The sequence below is a fragment of the Onychomys torridus genome, chromosome 2, assembly GCF_903995425.1.
Source record: "Onychomys torridus chromosome 2, mOncTor1.1, whole genome shotgun sequence".
Classification (NCBI taxonomy): Eukaryota; Metazoa; Chordata; class Mammalia; order Rodentia; family Cricetidae; genus Onychomys; species Onychomys torridus.
Window position 1 is genome coordinate 139611672 of NC_050444.1, and position 22011 is coordinate 139633682.

The 22011-nt window shown below is 48.8% G+C and overlaps 1 protein-coding gene across 2 annotated transcripts in view; it reads left to right on the top strand.

Annotated features, from left to right (window-relative positions):
* The first annotated feature begins 54 nt into the window (after window positions 1-54).
* The window catches only part of Stk40 (serine/threonine kinase 40), a 38474-nt gene continuing 16517 nt past the window's right edge, over window positions 55-22011 (top strand). The window contains exons 1-2 of one of the 2 annotated variants that reach the window (XM_036177233.1): window positions 55-405; window positions 599-776. The gene's annotated coding sequence lies outside the window, so the exon portion shown is untranslated. Of the gene's footprint in view, window positions 406-598; window positions 777-1174; window positions 1322-22011 lie in introns of those variants that run through there. The other variant, XM_036177234.1, reaches the window with a different exon arrangement.

Here is a 22011-nt window from a genome sequence, read left to right on the forward strand (position 1 = left end):
TGGAGGAGGAGAAAGGGACGGAAACTGTGGCAGGAGGGAGTGAGGTAGATAACCGGTTGAAATCGATCGCTGGAACTCTTCATTGTAATCTCCCTGAACAAGACTCTAGGGATGTCCAGGGTGAACTTGGCCATCCTCGGGGTTTCTAAAGAGCCCTTTAAAGTGAAATGAATTGTGAGCGTAGCGACAATTCCTGTCTTCTCTTGAACCCAACCTAAACGCTTTACCACACAGATCTCCAGAAGCCGAGAAATGGGGATCAAGGAAATGCCGCTTTTCTAATGAATGCAGTACAGTTGGCGATTCTTGCAGCCACTACAGACGTCCCCAACCCCAGCAAAGCGAGACTGCAGAGGCAAGGCCGGGCGGCGCCTCCGTTCCAGCCCCCGTAGATGTAGATTAGAGGTAAGTACCGCCCCTTGACTGTCCAGTCGTTTTACAGATTTCGACCCAGACTCCACCCAGAACCAATCGGCGATCTTATCTGGGCCTCCTGCCTGAAGGCTTCCGCCCGTCCTCAAGATGGCGCCCCAACCCCAGACTCAGGCGAGGGGGCGGGGAGTGGGGCCGCGGGACGATGCGTCACTTCCGTTGTCAGGTGGCGGCGCCGCAGCCATGGAGGGAGGCGGCGGCGGCGGCTCCGGCGGCTGTGCTGGGAGGCGGCGGTGAGTGTCTCCCACGCCCCCGGCCGGGCCCCGGCCACCGGGACGGAGTGCCGAGCAGCCCCGGCTCCGGGCTGCGGACTATGGGCGAACAGAGCTGAACCCCCGGGAAAGGTGAGTCCGGGGTCCTGGGACGCGGAGCCGGGTGGGGGCTGAATGCTGGTGGGGCGGGCCTCGGGGACCGTGGCGGAGGGACCCCCGGTGACAGCCCGAAGCTGTCCAGCGCGACAGAAACGGCACTAGCAAATGTTCTCTCCGCCGTCGGGGGTCTGTCTTTCCCGGCGGCGGGGGCGGCGACCGCCGGGAACCTGGGTCTTCGCCGCAACCCCGGGGAGTGGGCACTGCCCGCCTTGCCCAGACCCACTGAGCCTGTCACTGAAGTAGCCGGCGTTGGACCCACGCTCAGTTTTCTCCTAAAGAGACCCCCCCCCCCACTCCTCTCCATGCTTCTCTCCTGACCTAGCGAGTGACTTGAAAGTTAGGACGAGTCCCCAGGGAGAGCCAGCCAAGGCTTTCCTCCTGGAGCCCTCACCCGTTGGCACCGACACCATCGCTGCTGGGGAATTCTCACATCCTGGGCGGCGTTCAGGTGCGAGTCACAGCTACCTGCTTGCCAGATCCACGTTGGGCCGGTCTTCACCGTGGGAGAGCTCGCTGTGGTCAGTGTTTCACCTGCCGTCCTGGTCAGGCCCGCCCATTCCTACGCTGCTTGGCCCCACCTTTCAACATTGGGTAGGAGCTTTCGGATTCCGGGTGGCTTCTCTGTCCACCCCCTCCACCCCCCAGGTTGTTGGCGGAAGGAAGAGATGACAGCCGCCTTCAGTGGCAGGATAGACTTTGCTCTGTTTTAAGCCACTGAAGGAAACCGGTTGGCTTTGCTGGTTTGGAGAATCATTGAGGAAGAGGGTAGTCATGCTGGGCTGGGCACCTTTCCCTCTTGACTGAGTAGTTTTGCATGAGATAAGGAAGAGCTAAACCGTGGGGCCCAGAGAGTCCTTATTTGTAAACAGTGCTGTGAGTTCCTTCTGCCCTCCTTAATGACACTGTTATGCCAGTTTGTAGATTAGACCTAGCTCTGCCGGAGATAGCCCTCATTCATTCATTCATTCATCCATCCATTCATTCATTCATTCTTCACATAACTAAAGGGTCTTGCTTGCCGAGGTAAGTGCTGTGTAGTATTGGTAGGCTTTGGAGCCATACTGCCTAAATTCTGGAATTAAAGATGTGTGCCACCATTCCCAATACTCCCTAAGTTCAAATTCTGGTGCAGCAGCTTTCTGCTTGTGTGACCTTGGATGCTTTGTCTCAGTGTCCTCATTTCAAAAACTTCAGTAATGATAAAAAGTAATTACTTTGGAGAGTTAAGAAGTTGACGAACAGCACAGATAAAAGATTCTTATCTGAACCGGTTCACTGTCTAGTTAAAGGGAACTGACCTGCCAGCGGATAGTTGTAATGTGATCTACAAAAAGCAGCAAGAACTGAATGCAGAGGGGACCCAGGGAGGGAAGCTGCTAGCTCAGTCTGGGACGTGGAAGCATGGAGTGGAGGGGTGCCTAGGAAGAGAGGACAGTGTTGACCAGAGTCCAGTCTAGAAGGAGAGGAAAAGGGTCTTAGCCAGGAGAGAATAAAGTGGAAGATGCCGTATGGAAAGAATTACAGAGGCAGAGAGCAGAACATTAGAGTTTATTCAGAAACCTCAGCTTGCTCTAGAGAGTGGTTGGAGGCTGACATAGTACAAAGGGAGCAAAAGAAGTTGATGAGGAAATGAAGTTCTCATTGATAATTTGAGACTTTATGCCCAGTGCAGTGAGAGGCTAGTAAAAAGCTTTTAGCCAGGGAGTAACATGACTGGGTCCATGTTTTAGATAGCTTTCTCTGCTCAAGAGAGGTGAAGGGCTGAAGAGAGGGAAAGAGCCAGAGACCTCGCCAGAGACCACCACCCTTTTCCAAGAGGAGTGTTGGTATAGGCATAATGGATCTGCCTTGAGGAGGCACCTTTTGCAACCAGTGCTAGGTGGCTAACCCTTTGCAGTGCCTGGCACACATACCCTTTTCTTTCTGAGATTGCAGGTTGCCTAAACAGCTGGAAGGAAGGGCTTCCCTCTCAGAAGGCCAGTTGTGAGGGTGTCATATTTTCACTCTTGTCCTTTAATGGATAAGACAGTAGGTTGTAGAAGTTAAGAACCTGTTTGGCTCAAACGGATCTGGTTCTAGTCCCAGCCCGGCTAGCCGCCTGGGGCTACATTGTCTCTCTATGCCCAGAATTCTCATTGTAAAAAGAAATAGTGGGACTACTTCCCCAAAAGGGCAGTTGGGAGGGTTAAGATAGATGTTGCAGGGTTAGTATTCAGCATGCACTGGGCAGTAAATGCTTGGTAAATGATGGTTCTCATTGCCGGCTGCTGGAGATAGAGCTGGGGACTAGTTGAAGCAATTCGCAGGAATTAGCGCTGTGGCCCACTGAGCTGGTGGGACTGCCCCGAGGGCCTCAGGAGCACTGAATTTTATTGTTTTCTTTCTGGAAAAAAAAAAGGGGGGGGGGACTTGACCAGTCTGTATAGGAGCAATGCAGCTCTTTCATAAAACCTTTTTAAAAAGTAAAGACAGAGCTAGGCATGGGAGCACTGAGCCGCAGAGGCAGGTGGATCTCTATGAGTTTGAGGCTAGCCTGGTCTACACACTGAGTTCTTTTGTTTGTTTGTTTTCGAGACAGGGTTTCTCTGTAGCTTTGGAGCCTGACCTGGAACTTGCTCTGTAGACCAAGCTGGCCTCAAATTCATACAGATCTGCCTGTCTATGCCTCCTGAGTACTGGGATTAAAAGCGTGCACCGCCACCACTGCACTGGCCATAGTGAGTTCTAAGACAGTTAAGGCTACATAAAGATATCCTGTCTTGCCCGGCAGTGGTAGCGCAAGCCTTTAATTAATCCTAGCACTCGGAGGCAGAGGTAGGCAGATCTCTGAGTTTAAGGCTAACCTGGTCTACAGAGTGAGTTCCAGGACAGCCAAAGCTGTACAGGGAAACCCTTCTTGAAAAACTGAAAGAGAGAGAAAGAGACTGAGACCCTGCCTTTTTTTTTCTTTCTTTCTTTCTTTCTTTCTTTCTTTCTTTCTTTCTTTCTCTCTCTCTCTCTCTCTCTCTCTCTCTCTCTCTCTCTCTCTTTCTCTCTCTTTCTTTCTTTGAGACAGGACTTTCCTGTGTAGCTTTGGAGACTGTCCTGGAACTCACTCTTTAGACCAGGCTGGCCTTGAACTCACAGAGATCCTCCTGCCTCTGACTGCCAAGTACTGAGATCAGAGGTGTGGGCCACCACCACCCAGTGGTAAATAGCATTTTAAAGTATGAACTGGAGAAAATGTATGTCAATTTTCTGGAGTCCCCACTAATGAGCATGGATGGTCTGGAACCTGAGTTGACATCATCAAAAAGCATCATACTTGATGTATGTGTGGTGCATCAGGTGTGTGTGTGTGCATATACTTATGTATATGGTGGTTCAAAGTAGAGAATCTCTGCTGTACACCTGTGGATAGTTTTCTGGGGTTCCATGAAACACTCTTAGGCAGTGGAAGTGTGTGATCACAGGATGTAACAGGACTTGGCTGCAGGACATGCTGGAGCCAACTGGAAAGGTAAGTAGGCACCCAGTGAAGATGCTTGAGTTTTGTTATTCTGTTGGTGTCTGTATGCTGGAGACACATTAAACCTTCATCTTCCAAAGAGCTCTCTGGTTTCAGAAGAACCATGGGCTGGGGAGAGTGGTGCTTCGGTAATCTAGGCAGGCTAGTGGGGGCTTGGACCAAGGCAAGCTGAGAAGGGGGGATTGCCATGAGTTCAAGACCAGCTATAGGGCAACAGTCTCAAAACAATAAAATAGTGTGTAGGGACGTGCGGAGGAAGTGGAGGAGGAGAAAGAATACTGTCAAAACATACTGTATAAATCTTTTAAAAAGAAAAAGTTTGAAAGTCTGAGGATGTAGCTCTGTTGGTAGAGTGCTTGCTTGGCATTCATGGAGCCCTAGTTCAATCCCTAGCAGTGCATAAAACCTGGGTGTACTAGTACACATCAGTAATTCAGCACTGGGGAGATAGAGGCAGGAGGCTTACAAGTTGATGAGTGTCTGCTACATACCGAATTTTTTTTTTTTCTTTCAAGACAGGGTTTCTCTGTAGCTTTGGAGCCTGTCCTGTACTAGCTCTGTAGACCAGGCTGGCCTCGAACTCACAGAGATCCACCTGCCTCTGCCTCCCTAGTGCTGAGATTACAGGCATGCGCCGCCACCACCACCCGGCTTTACATATCGAATTTGAAGCCAGTTTGGGATACACTAGACCCTGTCTGAAAAGTGGGGTGGATACAAGAAAGTGGCCTAAAACAAGAACATCTGTTCCTCTAGCACCTGCTCAAGTAAGATTGTAGCCTTGTGGCGCCCCGAGACTCCCCTGCACATCTTCTTCAAGAGCCAAGGGGGAGAGGCCAGTATTGCATGCGTGGTTGACTTGCTGTTTTAGAGATGGTTTCATTTATAGGGGTGCATTCTGTCATTCTAGGATACATCATATACCATCTTGAGTGTAACTGAGCAGGCTTTTATCTGGACTGACTTTCAAATTATTTTTTTTTGTTTGTGTATGTGTGAGGTTGCATGAGTTTATGTTCACCGAGTGCATGTGTCTATGGAGGTCAGAGGTGTCAGACCTCCTGGAGCTTGAGTTACAGGTGGTTATGAGCTACCTGATACGGCTCCTGTGGCCTGGACCAAGGTCCTCTGCAAGAACAGTAAGTGCTCTTAACCAGTAGGCCATTTATTTATTTCTCCACGCCCTGACTTTTGTTCATACACATGATTTAGCCCACCCTAAGTATCTGAGGGACAGATGCCTAGAAGGGCTGCTGCCTCAAAGAGATGCTTCTGCTTCTTCTTTGACAAGGTCTTTCCATAATAGCCCCTGTTGTCCTCAGACTTAGAACAGCCTTGAACTCGCCACCCTCCTTTCTCAGCCTCCTGGGTGCCAAGGCCTTCCTAAACCCCAGCAAGTGTGCTTACCGCCTGAGTGAGCAGATAAAGCAGATCATCTCCCTCCTGCCTGTGGAAGATGTGGGGGATCAGTGGGTGAGAATGTGAATCTTTGGGGCTTAGCTCTGTACAAGCCTGATGACTTTAAGGACACCCCAGCTGTCAGGAAGCACAAACAGAGGTAGCAAACCTGAGATGGTGTCCTCTCTAAATATGCATACAGACTGCCACCTACCCGCAAGGGGGACAGACATAGATAGACTCTTTAGCCTTTAAGAAGTTTGCTGCCCAAGGGTTCAGAAGGAAGAGTGGGCCGGCATAGGAGTGGGAATTGGGAAGAGCAGGATTGACTTGCTAGTTACCTGTCTGTGTGGGGGCACAGCTGGTATGATGAGGTGTGCTATAGGGATAGCAGTGCTTTTAGGGAGAGGGTTACTTGACCCTTGGGGAGACTTGGTCCAACATTCTGTGAGACTTCGGACACCATGGCAGGCACCTTCCAGGTCTAGCCAAAAATGTCCTGCCACTTTTGTATTAAGTTTGGTGCTGACAGCATCCTGGGTTAGGGGTGCATCTCACGAGCAATGGGTGTGTTTTCTCTTGAAGAAATAGGAAGGAAGTCAACAACAAGAGGCTTCGAATCACCAGAGATCCCTGTTGAGTATCCTGGACACAGTATGGCCTCTGAGGGCAGGGCTTGTCTCTGCTTTACTGAGCAGCTTGGCTGGGGTCAGAAGGAATTAGGGAATCTGCCCAGTGTTTAACAGCCAGTGGGAACAGAGCTGGGACTTTGCATCCATCCTGGTGTGACTCTGGAACCCATCCTACCCCTTCTCCATCCTGGCAGGCTCTGGCCCCAGGGAGCTCAGTCCACAGAATCTTGGAGTCACAGAGCTTAGAGTCCCTCCTTTGCTTAGAGGCCCCCAATGGAGCTGCCACTGCCTAGAGAACAAGTTCCTCTCTTTCCTCCCTGTGGGAGGTAGGTAGGGACACTTTAAACCTTGTTAGCCAGTGATCAGACCTGGCTTCAGAACCTAGCTCTGTCCCACGCTAGCCAAATGACCTTGAGCGAGTCATTCAGATCCCAGTGTCGTCCTCTCCTGTAAAAGAAGAAACCATCCCTGCACAAGATGAACCAGGTTACTGTGGTATCAGGTTTCGCTTAGTGTGATGGGAGAATTCCCACTGAGCTACACCTCATCTGGCTTCAGAGTGTTAGCACCTAGCCTTAATCCACCTTTTGTTACCTTTTGTTTGTCTTGTTGCCCTCTAGGTCAACCTTGTCTGAGCCTTTCCCAAGGGTACAAAGCCTATGCAAAACATGGTTGGGAAAAATCCAGTACACTGTGATATTCCTTAATTGAGAATTTGCATTTGGCATTGTCCCTTTGGAAGCTTAGTTAAGATATTTTGGGGATATGGAAATCAGCTTGCTAAAAGTATAAATTTAGAGAACAGTAAAAATGCCCTTGTCTAAGAGAGGGGTCTCAATCCAAGAGAGGCTGAGTCGTGTCCCCACCCCACCCCCAGATGGAAAGGCTAGAGACATCCTCAGAGTGTCTTCTATGTCTTCTTCCCATGGACCCACGTGAACCCACACCCACCCGGTCAACAACATTAGTGTCTGGCGTATGTCAGGCTCCTGGGCTGGGCTGGGGTGATCCACCACTGCCTTCATTAGTGGTCTACTGTGGCTACCTTATAGGCATGTTTGCAAGCTGTCTGGGGGAGCTTATACTTACCAGAAATATTGATCTTGATCCTTCTGTCCTTAGCTCCTGGGATCCCCTTGCCTACAGCTCCACACATCTGAGGTACTTACCTGCCACCTGCCACTATGTCACAAGATGCCCAGCCTCATTGGATGTCATCACTGCACTTAACAGTCCAATTAATTCAGCAGATTTTCAGATTTTTTTTTGTTTTGTTTTGTTTTTTGGTTTTTCGAGACAAGGTTTCTCTGTGTAGCTTTGTGCCTTTCCTGGAACTCACCCTAGTCCAGGCTGACTCGAACACACAGAGATCCGCCTGGCTCTGCCTCCCGAGTGCTGGGACTAAAGGTGTGTGCCACCACTGCCCAGCAAATTTTCAGATTCTTAAAAATTATCATTATAGCTGAGCGGTGGTGGCACATGCATTCCATCCCAGTACTCAGGAGGCTGAGGCAGGTGGATCTCTTGAGTACCAGGACAGCCAGAGCTATATAGAGAAAACCTGTCTTGAAAAAAAAAAAATTATAATAATCTGTAGGTAAATAATCAGATAATGTAGAAGAATATGAATGAGAAATGTAGAAGTCCCCTTCCCTCCTTGGGTTCCTCTAAAATTCCCGTGCATATTCAAAGGTGTTTTTAATCTTTTTAACCAAAAGAGCATTGTGGATACATACAGTACTGCAGTTTGGTTGGTTGGTTGGTTGGTTTCTTTGAGGCAGAGCTTCTCTGTGTAGCTGTCTGTCCTGGAACTCACTCTGTAGACCAGGCTGGTCTTGAACTCAGAGATCTGCTTTCCTCTGCCTCCCAAGCGTTGGGATTAAAGGTGTGTGCCACCACGCCTGGCTTGCAGTCTGCTTTTTGAGGGAATAATATATTAGAGACATTTTTCTATGCTAGTGTGGACTTAGTCTTAAAGGCTGCATAGTATTTTCACTGTCTAGCTGGAACATGGTTAACCATTTTTTTTTCTTGGTGGGTGGTTAGATTGTTTCCTGTCTGACTCTGGGTATTTTGATTTGTTTATGTGTGTAGCTTGTTTCTTTTTCTTCTGTAATGCAGAGGCCCCAAAGTGAATTTATCTTTGAACTTGTGTGCACATACCTAGAGAATAAATCCCCAGACTACTGGAATTGCTCTGCCCAAGGCATGTGGTTTTCTGAATAGCTACCGAGTTTGGCCACGGCCTGCAGTGTAGACCCCTCAAGTAGTATATACTCAAGCAAGACTTGTGCTCATCTTAGTGTGTGGGTGGTGGTTCACAGTCTAGTCTTTCGGTGGTTCCAAGCACGTGGGCCCATCCCCTGAATACCTGTCTGAGGGGCACTTCGATGACTGGGCCTACCTGGCTCTGACCATGCAGGCAGCCACACAGGCAGGAGCATTTCATGAAACTTGAAAACCCAAATGTGTTTTTCACTATTGAAGTTAGATTTTCATTGTTGTTGGTTTAGTTTTTGTTTTGTTTTTTTGATGGGGTCTCATAAAGCCCAGGCTAGTCTAGAAATCACTCAAGTTGACCTAGAACTTGTGAATCTCCTGTCTCAACCTCGTAAGTACTAGATTACAGGCATATGCCACAATGCCTAGTTTCTGTGGTGTCGGGATCTAGGCAAGTGCTCTACCAACTGAGCTACATCTTCAGCCCAAAGTTGTGAAATTTAACTTTACTTTTTATAGAGGCGGGTTGAAAGAGGTCGTTTATTGGCTCTCATCCAAAGTGCTGTTCTTGCAGGGTGATAGCAGTGGTGGTTTTTGTTTTTGTTTTTAAACTGTTGAAAGGTGGTGTAAGGGGGGAAATAGCTGCATGCATGCTCAGCCTGGGCTTTCCTGTGTCATTCTGAAAATCTGGGCTAGACATTTACCCGGTCCCTTGTGCATGTTGGTTCTGAGAGCAGTTCTGGGGGTGCGCTCTTCCCGGGTAGTACCACCTCTCTCCTCCAGCGAGGAGACTGTGAGCACAGAAACAGGTGTTCAGGTCACACAATGGACAGAAAGGTGGCGCTCAGACTTAGCCGTCCCTTCCTTGATCTCTGGTTGATTTCTTTCTGCCTGATTTCTGATATTCTGGGTGACAATACTTGAACTCCATGTGGGACCCTGTGGCAGGCCTGTTCTTGGGTTGAGTCAGCCACACAAAGCTGTAACTGATATTTTGAGCTGAAGGGCCTCTGAGTCACATGCTAGGATCTTCCTTGCTGTGAGCTGCTTTCTTTTCTAGCCAGTGAGCTAGAGCAGGGGAGCTGTCAGCGACTGCTCCGATATCCCTTGTGTATGGCACAAGGCCCCGTGCAGAACCACGGCCCCTCACAAATGTCTACAAGCCAGTGTGTCTGGCTGCTTTTCTGGATGGGAGATGCTGGGCCAGCAAAGCTCAAGAAAAAGCTCTTAAGACTGTCCCTTCCTCTGACACCCACACACCCTGACAGATACTTGTTGTCACATCAGCTGCTTCCGGAGGCAGGGAGGAGGGATCAGTTGGTGACTGGACTGGCCACAATATCCTGGATCCCATTCTGGTGGCTTCTAAGAGAGATTGCTGGTGAAACCTGCCCTCAGCAGCAGCCAGCCCCCTTCAGCATCCACAGAGACTGGTGCTGCACTGTCTTTTCCTCAGAGGAACCGAGGAGAGTGCCTGTTTGCCTCCTGGGCACAGCCCTATGCTTTTCTTCTAAAATTGTTCCAGGCCTACCCCACTGGCACCTTGGTCTTCTAGTGGAGCCCACTGGGGACTCCTGAGGGTTGGAAATGATCACAGTCTCCTGGTGTGGGGCTAATTTGTAAAGCCTGCCTCCTGGAGGAGAGAGACAAGCTTCAGAGCAGGGCTTTTAGGCCCCTTCTGTCCCAGTCTGCGGTGTTCAGCAGGACCAAGTTGTGCTGAGGAAAGGTTGCCTGATGGCAGCGGATGTATTGGGGCGCTGTGCAGGCCCTTTGTGAGCACCCCTCCCACTTCCCCCTGGCTGAGTCACTTCCTCTCTGGCTGCAGCAGGTAGTCTCCCACAAGCCCAGAGCAGAGCAGGCACTGGTGAGGCTGCTCTGTGTAGCCCTCCACTAGTAACCCCAGGCAGTACCGTGCAGCATGTAGAGAATGATGCTGTGTTAAATTTTCCTAACAAACTGGAGCTATGTGTGTCCTCTTGCTTTTAAAAGTGAGTGGAGTCATCGCTGTTTGGGAAGAGTGAGACGCACATGCAGGGTCTTTGTCATCAGGGAACCCTGGCTGAAGTCAAAGGATTACTAATTCACCTCCCCATCCCCCCAGCATCCATCCAGAGCACAAAGCAAATGGTTTCCAGCGGTTCTTTTGAGATCCTGGGAGAGAAGGCACTCCTCCTTCAGCAATAGCCACCATTCAGATCCAAAGGACTAGCTCTGAAACAGTCTCGTTCCAGGCAGGGCAAGAGTAGAGCACAGGCCTCTGGGAGCTCCTGGCCACCAGGCTTTGGTTTCTCAGCCCTGAAAAGGCAGACTCTGCAGGTGTAGTTTAGTGGTAGGGAACTTTCCTGGTATGCATAAGGCCCGGGTTCTATCCCCAGCGTTGTAACAAACAACTAGATGGACAAGTGAGAAAGTTGTAAGAACCCAGGCAGGGCATGGTAGTACATGCTTGTGATTCCAGCAGAGGCAACAGGAGGATCACAAGGTTGAGGTCAGCCTGATCTGCATGCATAGTGAGTAAAACCCTGCATTTGGAGGGGGGGGAGCCCCAAGAATGGGTCCCTAGTAAGTAGGAGGTGCCCTTCTGGTACAAGCTGAAAACTCACATGCCTGGAGAGATTCTCTACCTGGTCACCTATGCACACAGCAGGGACACTTGCCTATCTGCTGCCAGCCCCAGGATAACATTTGGACCTCCTGTGAAAGGTGGGTTTACTATCCCTCTTTATAAGTGAGGAGAGAGGGCGCACAAAGGGTAGTAGTTAACTCGCTTAGGGTCACAAGGCAAGTGAGTGGTGGGAGCTAACCCTGAACCCTGCTTACATGGCCTCACATTGGTCTTGCTCTCCTAACTGGCATTTGACTGACTGGTCAGTGGCTTGAAGCCCTTTTTGTGGGCCATGAATTCCTCTTGCTTTCTTGAGTGTAGAGAGCAGATCTGTAAGGAAGTTGGCAGTCTCTGGTGTAGTGGGGACTGTTGAAGAAGCAACAGATTTAGCATTGGAAAACCTGTGGTCCTGTCCCAACTTTTCCAGTTAGTTCTTAGACTTTAGGCGGGTTCCCAGCATCACAGTTTCTAGAAAGTGTGCACCTGTGTGTGTTGGGGAGATCAGTTAGAAATGTGTATTTGCTTTGTAAACTATAAAGCTGTAAGCAAAAATTATTTGTGATAGTTAATGTAAGAATATAGGCCTCCCACTTAGATTCTAAGAGACCTTGCATCAAGGTTTGGTCTGTCCCTTCCTCATTGTGGGGGTGGGGGTTGGGCCTACACATGAATAGATTTGATTCCATGGTTGAGATGTCTCTCCACTATCTAAACGGCCCAGTTTAGACCTTGTCCTGCCCATGCGTTTCTGACATGAGCCTATTTATTATTTTAGGAAAGGTCTCACTGTAGCTCAGGCTAGCTTTGAATTCACATAGATCCTCTTGTCTCAGCCGCACTAGTACTGGGGTACTTTTCTCTCTCATTTTCTCTTTCTTTTTGTTTTTGTTTTTCTTTTCTTTGGGGGAGGGGGGCAGCTCTCACTATGTGACCCAGTCTGGCCTCAGGCTCTGGCCTCCTGACTCTGTTAACCGAGTGCTGGCATAACAGGCATGTGCCACTGCACCCAGTTTGTCGTGGGATTTTTTTTTTCCTGGTATACACTGCCTAGTTTGCCCGTCTGATCCCATACCAATCCCGGCCTGGCAGAGGGCAGGGTTCACCTGTGAATCCATATCCAGCTGTCTCTATCCCCTGCCCTAACATTGGCCTCGGTGCCTTGTAGATGCATGGCTTGTTTTCTCTTGGCCTTTGGCAGGCACTGGACTGGGCTCAAGCAAAAAGAGGTGGACTTGTTCTCTGGGAGCCTACAGCCTGGGGTGGGGGAATTAAACAAATCAGTAGTCTCGGCCCAGTGAGAGTGCTGAGGTGTGCTCAGGTGTCTGGGTGGTAGAGAAGATTGCCCAGTCCTGGCAAACGGCTTTGAGTATCTGTGTAGGTGACAGACACTTCAGTGAGGACTGAGGACAAACAGGCCATAGAGAATGGCAGGGCAAGACTGTTCATGGTACACACAGCGCCCATGACTCATGGGCTACATTTAGCGTCATATAAGAGCAGTGAGGTGGGGGAGGTAGCCTGGGTCTGGCAGCCTCACTGGGGAGCTTGGGTTTCTTCCCAAAAACTGGAAGCCTTGGAGGACCTCAGCAGCAAATAGTTGGGGATGCCACCTGATGAACTCTTATCTGCGTGGTCCATTTTTGAGCTAACAGAGGCAGTGCCTTCCTTGTCTTTGAAATGGTCCCTGCATGCTTTCTCATTAGCCTGAAGGCGAGCAGTGGCCCACTACTCTGCCCTTGGTGCAGAGACTTACCAAGGATGCATTGCAGAAAGGCGCCACCAGGTGGTGGACCTGAAGATTGCAGAGTCCTCATTTTTCTCCTTTCTTGGCCATATAAGACTAAATCTGTTCATGCATGCCAGGTTCACTCTGCTTGGCAAGATGAGGTTTCAGGTTCTCCCACTGGGAGTATGTACCCAAAGCCAGGCCGTTTAAGCTGTGGACTGAGTCTGGGAGCTCTTCTGGCCAGCTGGACTTGGTCCTGTGTCTCTGAGAGTACATGCAAGCAGCATGACTCTTGTCCATCCCGAAACACCTGTACATCTGTTATGTAACCCACACATGCTTTTCAAACCCAGGAAATAGAACTGGGGCTGGAGAGATGGCTCGGTGGTTAAGAGCACTGGCTGCTCTTCCAGAGGACCCAAGCCCCCACATCAGGGGGCTTACAACCACCTGTAACTCCAGCTCTAGGGGATCCAGTGCCCTCTTCTGAGAACATCCACACATGGTATACACACACACATGCATATAAGTAAAAAAATAAATAAAAATTAAGAAAGGAAATGTAAATGGCACAGTACCATTGTCGTATATTTACACACACACACACACACACACACACACACACACACACACACAAGCGCACGCGGGGTGGGGAGTGTCTTTATTCTTTGCTGGTTGCCTATGTCCCCTATGGCTCCAGAATCACCCCTTACACATAAATACAAGGGGTGATTCTGAGTGTTTTAATTTCTTTTATCTTGCTGTTTTGTTTGAGACCAGATCTCACTGTAGGCCTGGCTAGCCTGGAATACGGCTATGTAGATCAAACTCAGAGACCTCCCTGCTTCTGCCTCCTGAGTGCTGGGATTAAAAGTGTACACCACCAACAAAGACTCACTTTGTAGCTCATGTTGGCCTAGAACTCACTATTTGGGCTCAGATTCAGAACAGTCTTTCTGCCTCGACCATCCCAGTGTTGAGATTGCAGACATGAACCAGCCTACCCAGCTCAGTGTGCCCCTCACCTCTTTTTTTCTTGGAGACAGGGGTCTCACAAGTACCCAGTCTAGCTTTGAACTTGCTGTGTGGCCAAGAATGACCTTGAATAGCTGATCTTGACCTGTTCATCTTGCTTCCCCCACCACCTGAGTTCTGTGGTTATATATAGGTCTACACCTCTGTGTCCATCCTCAGCTTTTCTTTAACTGGCATTGGTGTTTTTGAAGCATATAGACCCATTTTGTTGAAAGTACCTCAACTCAGGGCTGGAGAGATGGCTCGGGGGTTAAGAGCACTGGCTGCTCTTCCAGAGGTCTTGAGTTCAATTCCCAGCACCCACATGGTGGCTCACAACCATCTGTAGTGGGATCTGATGCCCTCTTCTGGCATAAAGATGTACATGCAGATACAGATAGAGTATATGTGTGTGTGTGTGTGATATATATATATATATCTTGAAGGTACCTCAACTCAAGGCTGTCACAGTTAGGTTCAGTTTTGCCAAAGAAGAGCATAAGTAAGGAATACATCCTTGCTAAATGTGCCATATACGAAGGCCCATGGTGGACAGTTGGAGGGAATGGTACAGAACTTTTGACTCTCTATTGGTTTGAGAAATGTGTGCACCTAGAACTAGCTTGCTCCACAAGAAGTCTGGCAGTGGAAAGGTTCACAGCCATGCTTCTCCCAGACCTGCTCCAAATGGTCTTAGACTAGAGGTACTGCATCTTCCTTTCGTGTTCTTCCCTAGCCCCACTGTACCCAAACTGGAACAGGATGGCAGAACTGCCTAAGATAGCTTCATCATTCTGGATGGCCCTTTACTGTGCCTAAGTAGAGTGGGGTGCCAGTCCTAGCCTGCAGAATTTAGGTGCCTCTGCTCTCTGAAGGACCAGAGAACAAGAGGATTTGATTCTCTGCCTCCATGCCACAGAACAGGTGTTCCTGTTGACCCTGCACACTGTGCTCAGCCTTCTACAGCAGACATGCCTGGTTCTGCCCAGCTCTGCCCCTTGGTGGAGCAGTGTGCTCTCAGGCTAGCCACCAACCAATCGGGCTGCAGCAGATTCGACACCTCTCAAGCCAGGGCACCCTCTTACTTCTGCTCTCTTCAGCTCCCAGTTCAGTGACTGTCTGCTTTTCCTTGGACTGGAGAAAGTCAACGCTACTGTGGTTGAGCATTTGTTTGTTTGTTTGTTTGGTCTCACTGTGTAGCCCTGACTGGCCTAGAACTTGCTGTGTAAACCAGGATGGCCTCAAACTCACAGAGATCCACCTGCCTCTGTTTGAATTAAAAGCATGTGCCACTGCACCCACACCCATCTGTAGTTAAGCTCCTAATAGCATAATTTATCAAATGGCTATGCTATCCCAGCAGGTCCTCCTCTAACCCTTTTGTGTGAGTTATCCCACTTAATTCCGAGGACAGCTATGGGAGTAAGGAAGGCATCCTCTGTAGATGTAGACAGAAAAAGACCCTTGCCCAAGAGCTCATCACCAGTGATAGTGCTGGGTTTGAATCTGCATTCCTCCAAATTCTTTGGTTGCCAGCATATGGTGATCTCTGTGGCTCAGGGGGATAGGCGGGGCATGAGTCAGCTGGAACCCGAGTCCTTTTAGACTAAGATATGTTGTTCTAGCCACAGTGCTCTGGTGCCCTTGGAGAATCTGGAGTGGGTCTGGACACAGACTCCCAAGCAGTGCTTGGCAGATAGGATGTAGGCTGAGAGCAGGCTGGCCTTCTGCCCTCACTTCAAGGGCCAGGTGACGTAGGTAGTGGTGCAAGGCCCCTGCCTTCAGTAGAAAAGGCCAGAGGGTAAAGACTAGAAGATCAGTGGTTCACAGCTCAGGAGCACTTTTTTTGACAGCCAGGAACTTGAGGGTGGGGATTGGACCTGCTGGCAGGGACAGCTTGCATATGGAATTGTTGGCTGACGTGACCCTCTAGAACAGACAGAGTTGTTTGGAATAGGCTAGTGGCCCTGTCAGCTGCTGACAGACATGGCTCCCAGCTGCTGTGTTCATGAGCACACACACAAACATGTGTTCACACAGTAAGGAATTCACCGCCCAGGCCCATGGTTTGTTTCCTTGGCAGGAAGACTGTCCTGCTCTTTGCCTAATTGTGTTGGTTTGCAGGGCCACCCAACCCCTCAAAAACCCAGTAGCTGCTTCAGGAACCTAGGCCCAAGCCAGGAGGTGTCTGTAACTCTGATGTTCTGAGGCTGAAGCAAGGAAATTGCTTGAACTCAGGAGTTCAAGGCCAGCCTGGGCAACATGGAAAGATTCCCATTTCAAACAACAAAAGTTGATGCTTTCTCTCCATATATAGGCCTATAGCTGCTCCTCAGGCTTACTGAGGCAGGGGATTCCCTCTGCCCTGAGTTTGTACAGTCCACAAACTGGTATGTGGATGCTTCTGGGTGCAAGTGGCTGGATCCTTCACAGCCAGGCATTAGTTCCTTTTAGTTGTGGTAAATTGAGGCCAGACTGAGCTGGGGGGACAGAGACTGTTCTTAGAACCATCTGTCTTTATAGCCCTTCTCCCTTTGGAAATGTGGAGGTGTGTTCACAAAGTCTAACCATGTTCTGCTCTCGGTGCCTGGCCTGCCTGGACCCACCCAGGCCTTCTGTACCTGCCGTGTGTACCCACACTCCTGGGCTCTGGGCAGCTCTGCTGTAGAATCTTCTGTATCCCTTGCCTCTCTGGCTGAAGGCTCACACTGCCTGGTGGCTTTAAGGTGAGAAGACATAGAGCATAGACACCATATACAGACCCGCTCGTGGCTGTCTTGCATTCCCCATGCCCAGCAAAGCCCACAGAGCTGCTTGCTTTCCGAGTTCCTGTTCCCGTTACAACCTGCCCTTGGTGGGGCTGCTGGGCTGTGTTCTTTTTCAGTGCCTTCCTCTCGGTTTTACCTCACCAAGCTTCCTGTTGAGATCCTAAGGGGTGTGGCACCAATTTGCACGGATAGAACATGGGAGAGTTGACAGATTCAAAGCTTTACAAACTTCAAAGCTGAGATTGTTGAGTTCCTGGGCTGCTGGGACCCCAATCTAGGAAACCTTAAGCAAAATCTGAGGGGTGGGGTGGAGTCTCTACCACAGGCTGAAGACAGGGCGATGCCCAAGTCCTTTTGAGACTGTAGTAGCCAATACTGCTTTACCACAGGTGCAGGGTCCCCCAGACAGGCCTTTTTGTGGACCACTTAGAGATACACTTGGAGGCATCCCTGTCAGGATGGCTTGAGGGCAGGGCGGAGCCTCCAGGTGCATCTGCAGTCTGGAGTAGGGGCAAGGCAAGGAGGTCTGTGTCTGAAAACCCAGTCTTCCGCTTTTCCTGGCCTGTCTCTTCACAAGCTTCCCTGGCTTCAGTCAGCTTTGGGTACCTCTTCTCCGCCAGCATCTTTCCCTCTCCCTGCCCATCTGCTCCCATCCTTCTGTCTACCAGCATCTTGGAGCAGTTCCCATGCCGTTTGCTTGAGCAGAATCCTGAGTGGGGTAGGAGGGGTCAGGCCCACTCACTGTCTGGGCCACAGCTGCTCCCAGCAAACTGGCGTCTAGACTGGGTGTAGGCGAAGAAGCAGCATCTACACAGATGTGATGTGCCTCCCTGGTGCTCTCTGGAGCACTGTGGAAGAAAGAGGAGGCCCAGCACCCAAGAGGAGGACAGGATCGGAGTGTAGTGATACCAACTACTACTACCAGAGGCTTATGGCTCTGGCAAGAACCATCACCAACTGGAGGGAAGGCATCTAATTCATTGCCAAGGTGCAGTGGTTCATATGTGTATATGAGATTCTTTTTCTAGTGGTGGTGAGTCATTAAAACAAATACATTATTACCAAATTCGGTAAGTGCGTGGAGGAAGTCACAGGACACCGTGAGTGTGAGGCCGGCCAAGAGAGAGCCTTTGGCAATGGGCTGTCAAGCTTGGCTTCTCTGAGGAAGTTATATGCACACTGGAGATGCCAAGGAGTTAGCCAGGCAAAGAGCAGGCACACGCTAGCATCTGGATTCTCAGGGTGTCTCTAAAGTGATTTCGCTCCTCTCTGCTTTTGTGACTGCTTCAAGCAGGAGCTTCTTTGGCAAAGTTCATAGCTAAATCTGTCCGAGGCTCCCACTCCATCTGGGGACTGTGGATGTTAGGAGAAGCCCGGAAGTGACAGGACTTGTGACCCTCAGCATGAGGAAGCTTTCCAGGATACCAGCAAAGTCTAAAGGAACAGACATATTTTACTGGATAGCAGTTTATATAGTGGCACTTCCATACACATGGAAATATAAAGTAGAGGACAGGGGTCCGCTGAGTTCAGTCCCCGAGACTCACGTGATGGAGGGAGAAAGTACATATACATATAACCAAATGCATATAACCATTAAGCGTCTAGAACAAGCCCAACCTCAGACACAAAGAATTATGACCTGCCAGGTGGTGGCGCATGCCTTTAGTCCCAGTAACTGGGAGGCAGAGGCAGGTGGACGGATCTCTGTGAGTTCAAGGACAGCCAGGGCTACACAGAGAAACCCCGTCTCAACCCCCCTCCCCCACAAAAAAAAATAAAGAAAAGAAAAAGAATTATGACTTTAAATTATTTTTTTTGTTGTTTTTTTGTTTTCTGTATGTGGAGCTGAGGATTGAACCCAGGGCCTTACACTTGCTAGGCAAGCGCTCTACCACTGAGCTAAATCCCCAGCCCCGAATTATGACTTTAAAAGTAATAGTATCAGGGCTGGAGAGGCGGCTGAGCAGTTAAGAGCACTGACGCACTGGCTGCTCTTCCACAGGACCCGGGTTCAGTTCCCAGCATCCACATGGCAGCTCACAGTTGTCTGCAACTCCAGTTCTGGGGGACCTGGCACCCTCACACGGACATACATGCAGGCAAAGAACTTATGCACATAAAATAAAAATAATTTTTTTTTCAAGACAGGGTTTCTCTGTGAAACACTCCTGACTGTCCTGGAACTCACTCCGTAGACCAAGCTGGCCTTGCCTCCCAAGTACTGGGATTAAAGGCATGTGCCACTACCACCATGGCGCAAAAATAATTTTTTTTAAAAAGATTTATTTATTTATTATGTATACAGTGTTCTGTCTGCATGTGTCCCTGCAGGCCAGAAGAGGGCACCAGATCTCATTACAGATGGTTGTGAGCCACCATGTGGTAACTGGGAATTGAACTCAGGACCTCTGGAAGAGCAGCCAATGCTCTCTTAACCATTGAGCCATCTCTCCAGCCCGCAAAAATAAATTAAAAAAAAAAAAAATAGTATCTCTTCTATTACTCATGAAATGGGTCATTTGCAAGAGTAAGGAGACAGTTCTGCTGCAGGTACAGAACCTATGGTCCCCTCCACACATGGCGGCCTAATCGGGACTGTCTGTTGCCTTAGCCTTCCTGGGAACAGCTTGCCACTGTGTATCAAACACTTTGAAAAAAACAAAACAAAACAGAAAAAACGTTCACCTTGCCAGGCACAATGGCTCACTGCTATAAGCTAAACACTTGGGGGCCTGAGAAAGTATCACCACAAGTTTGAAGCCAGCTTGGATTATATAGTGAACTCTTAGTCACCGTGAGCTAGACACAGTGTTTTTCAACCTGTGGGTTACAACTCCTTTGGGGATTGAATGACCCTTTCATGGGGAAGCCTGAAGACCACAGGAAAACAGAGATTTTACATTATAACCCATAATAAAAAATAACTACAGTTATAAGGTAGCAGGGAAGATACTTTTTTTTAAGCTTTTTTTTGGTGCAATGGTGTTTTTGTCTCCTTGTATGTCTGTGTGAGGGTGTTGGCTCTTCGAGTTACAGACAGTTGTGAGCTGCCATGTGGGTGCTGGGAATTGAACCCAGGTCCTCCGGAAGAGCAGTCAGTGCTCTTAACTGCTGAGCCATCTCTCTAGCCCCCAATGAAAATAATTTTATGGTTGGTTCACCACAGCATAATCATTAAAGGTCACAGCATTAGGAAGATTGAGAACCACTGAGCTACAGTGAGACTGTTTGAAAAAAAAACTAATGAAAATAATAAAAAGAAGTTCTTTACCCCATTTGACCCTGCAGTTCTGCAGTCTTACCTCTTGGCATTCATCCTGAGAGGGAACAGTGCCAAGACCAGTCCCTAGGAGCCTTAAGGTCTTCTGGGTCTGTTCACCTCGGACAGAAATAATCATTTCTTTGTTTCTTTCTTTCTGTGCTGGCCAGAACCTACATTTGCTTTGTCTAGAACTTTGGGCTCCTTTGTCCCTCTCTCCCTGTTCCCTCGATCCCCACCAGGTGGCTGCTCACAGTGTGGCTGACCTCCATGTGCTGAAACAGCATGGCAGCGGTCCTTCCCTCTGCTAGTTCCCTCCTCTTCCAGCTGCTGACATTTACAGTCTGTCTGCCTTGGGGTTTAAACTTTAAAGAAAAGAAAAGACAGCTAAAATATACGGGCATATGTGTGACCATAAAGAGGAAAATGAAGGCAGTGGGTGTCCATATAGTAGGAGGTAAACCGTATCTCACACGATGCCACTGAAGAAGATTGTCAGGGTGCTTTTATCATGTACAAATCTATTCTATTTTTCTTTGATGTAGATGGAACCCAAGGCCTTGGACACTTTAGGCAAGTGCTCTGTTTTGTTTTATTTTGAGACAGTCGTCTCTGTGTAGCCCTGGCTGTCCTGGAACTCTATATATAGACCAGACTGGACTTGAGCTCATAGATAACTGTCTGCCTCTGCCTTCTAAGTGCTGGGATTAAAGACATGCACCAGGCCTAGACTTTTCTTTTCTTCTTTTTTTTAACAGCTTTAATGAGATATATTTCACAAATTATAAAATTCTACCTAAAATAGGGAGAAAGGAAACTGCAAAATGGCATTAGAGTGTGGTCCATATTTTTACAGTGATTTATATTACTTTGTATGACAGTGAAAACTCAGGAGATACAGAAGCCTGTCGGGAGAGTAAGCATCTAGGTGGTGAGGTTAGCTTCCTTTTCCGTGTTGGTGCAGGGAATGCCAATTACTTGTATGTGGAAAAAGAAATTCTCAGGGAAGTTTGGTATTCTCTCTCTCAGCCCTGTAGGGAATGGATGGCCAAGGCTCCTCTCTAAAATGCCACTAGTACTCCCACCGGCTTCCTCCCCATTCCCTGCCGGTGCTGGACTCTCAGCAGCATAGACTCTTGGGAACTTGTTGCTTATGGCCTCTGTACGTTTGCTTTCATGAGACCCTCTCCTGGGACTGTTCAGACTGCTTTCTCAGCCCACCCTTACTAACTTTTCCCTGAGCTTTAGCCTGCACTGGGGGTACTCTGTGACCTCTGCCTTCCCCTTCCACCTGGGCTCTGTCTCCCCAAGGCGTTTGACTTGGAGAACAAGAACTTATGTTTCTGTTATCTGTGACATGAGGCTAATGTCTTGCAGAACCTAGTGCCCTGTATTTGCCTTGTATTGAAGCCCTAAAGGGGATAGTTATCAGGAAAGCTACAACCCCATTGGTTGGATGGATTATCAGGAAAGCTACCTCATTGATTGGCAGGAACAGTAACCCTCATTTCTAACTATCCCCAATTCATCCATCCTTCCTTTCTTTTTCCTGTTGTTTTTTTTAAGATAGTATCTTGGATTTAGAGAGATGGCTCAGCAGTTGAGAGCACTTGCTGCTCATACAGAGGACCTGGGTTCAATTTTCTACTCCCATATGGCAGCCCACAACTGTCTTAACTTAGTTCCAGGGATCCAGTGCCCTCTGCTGGCCTCAACAGGCACCAGACTCGCATATCCTGCCACAGACATACATGCAGGCAAAATACCCACACAAAATAAGTTAGTATTCATTATGCTGGGCAGTGGTGGTGCATACCTTTAATTTCAGCACTTGGGAGGCAGAGGTGGCAGATCTCTGAGTTAGAGGCCAGCCTGGTCTACAGGGTGAGTTCCAGGACAGCCAGGGCTACACAGAAACTCTGTATTGAAAAAAAAAAAAAAAAAGTTAGTATTCATTTAAAAAAAAGTTTATCTTGCATCTAATACTTTCAAGTGATCATAATGGATAGTTCATTATTAATTAAAAGTAAAAGAAATTCAAGGTCATTCTTGACTACATATCAAACTTTAGGCCA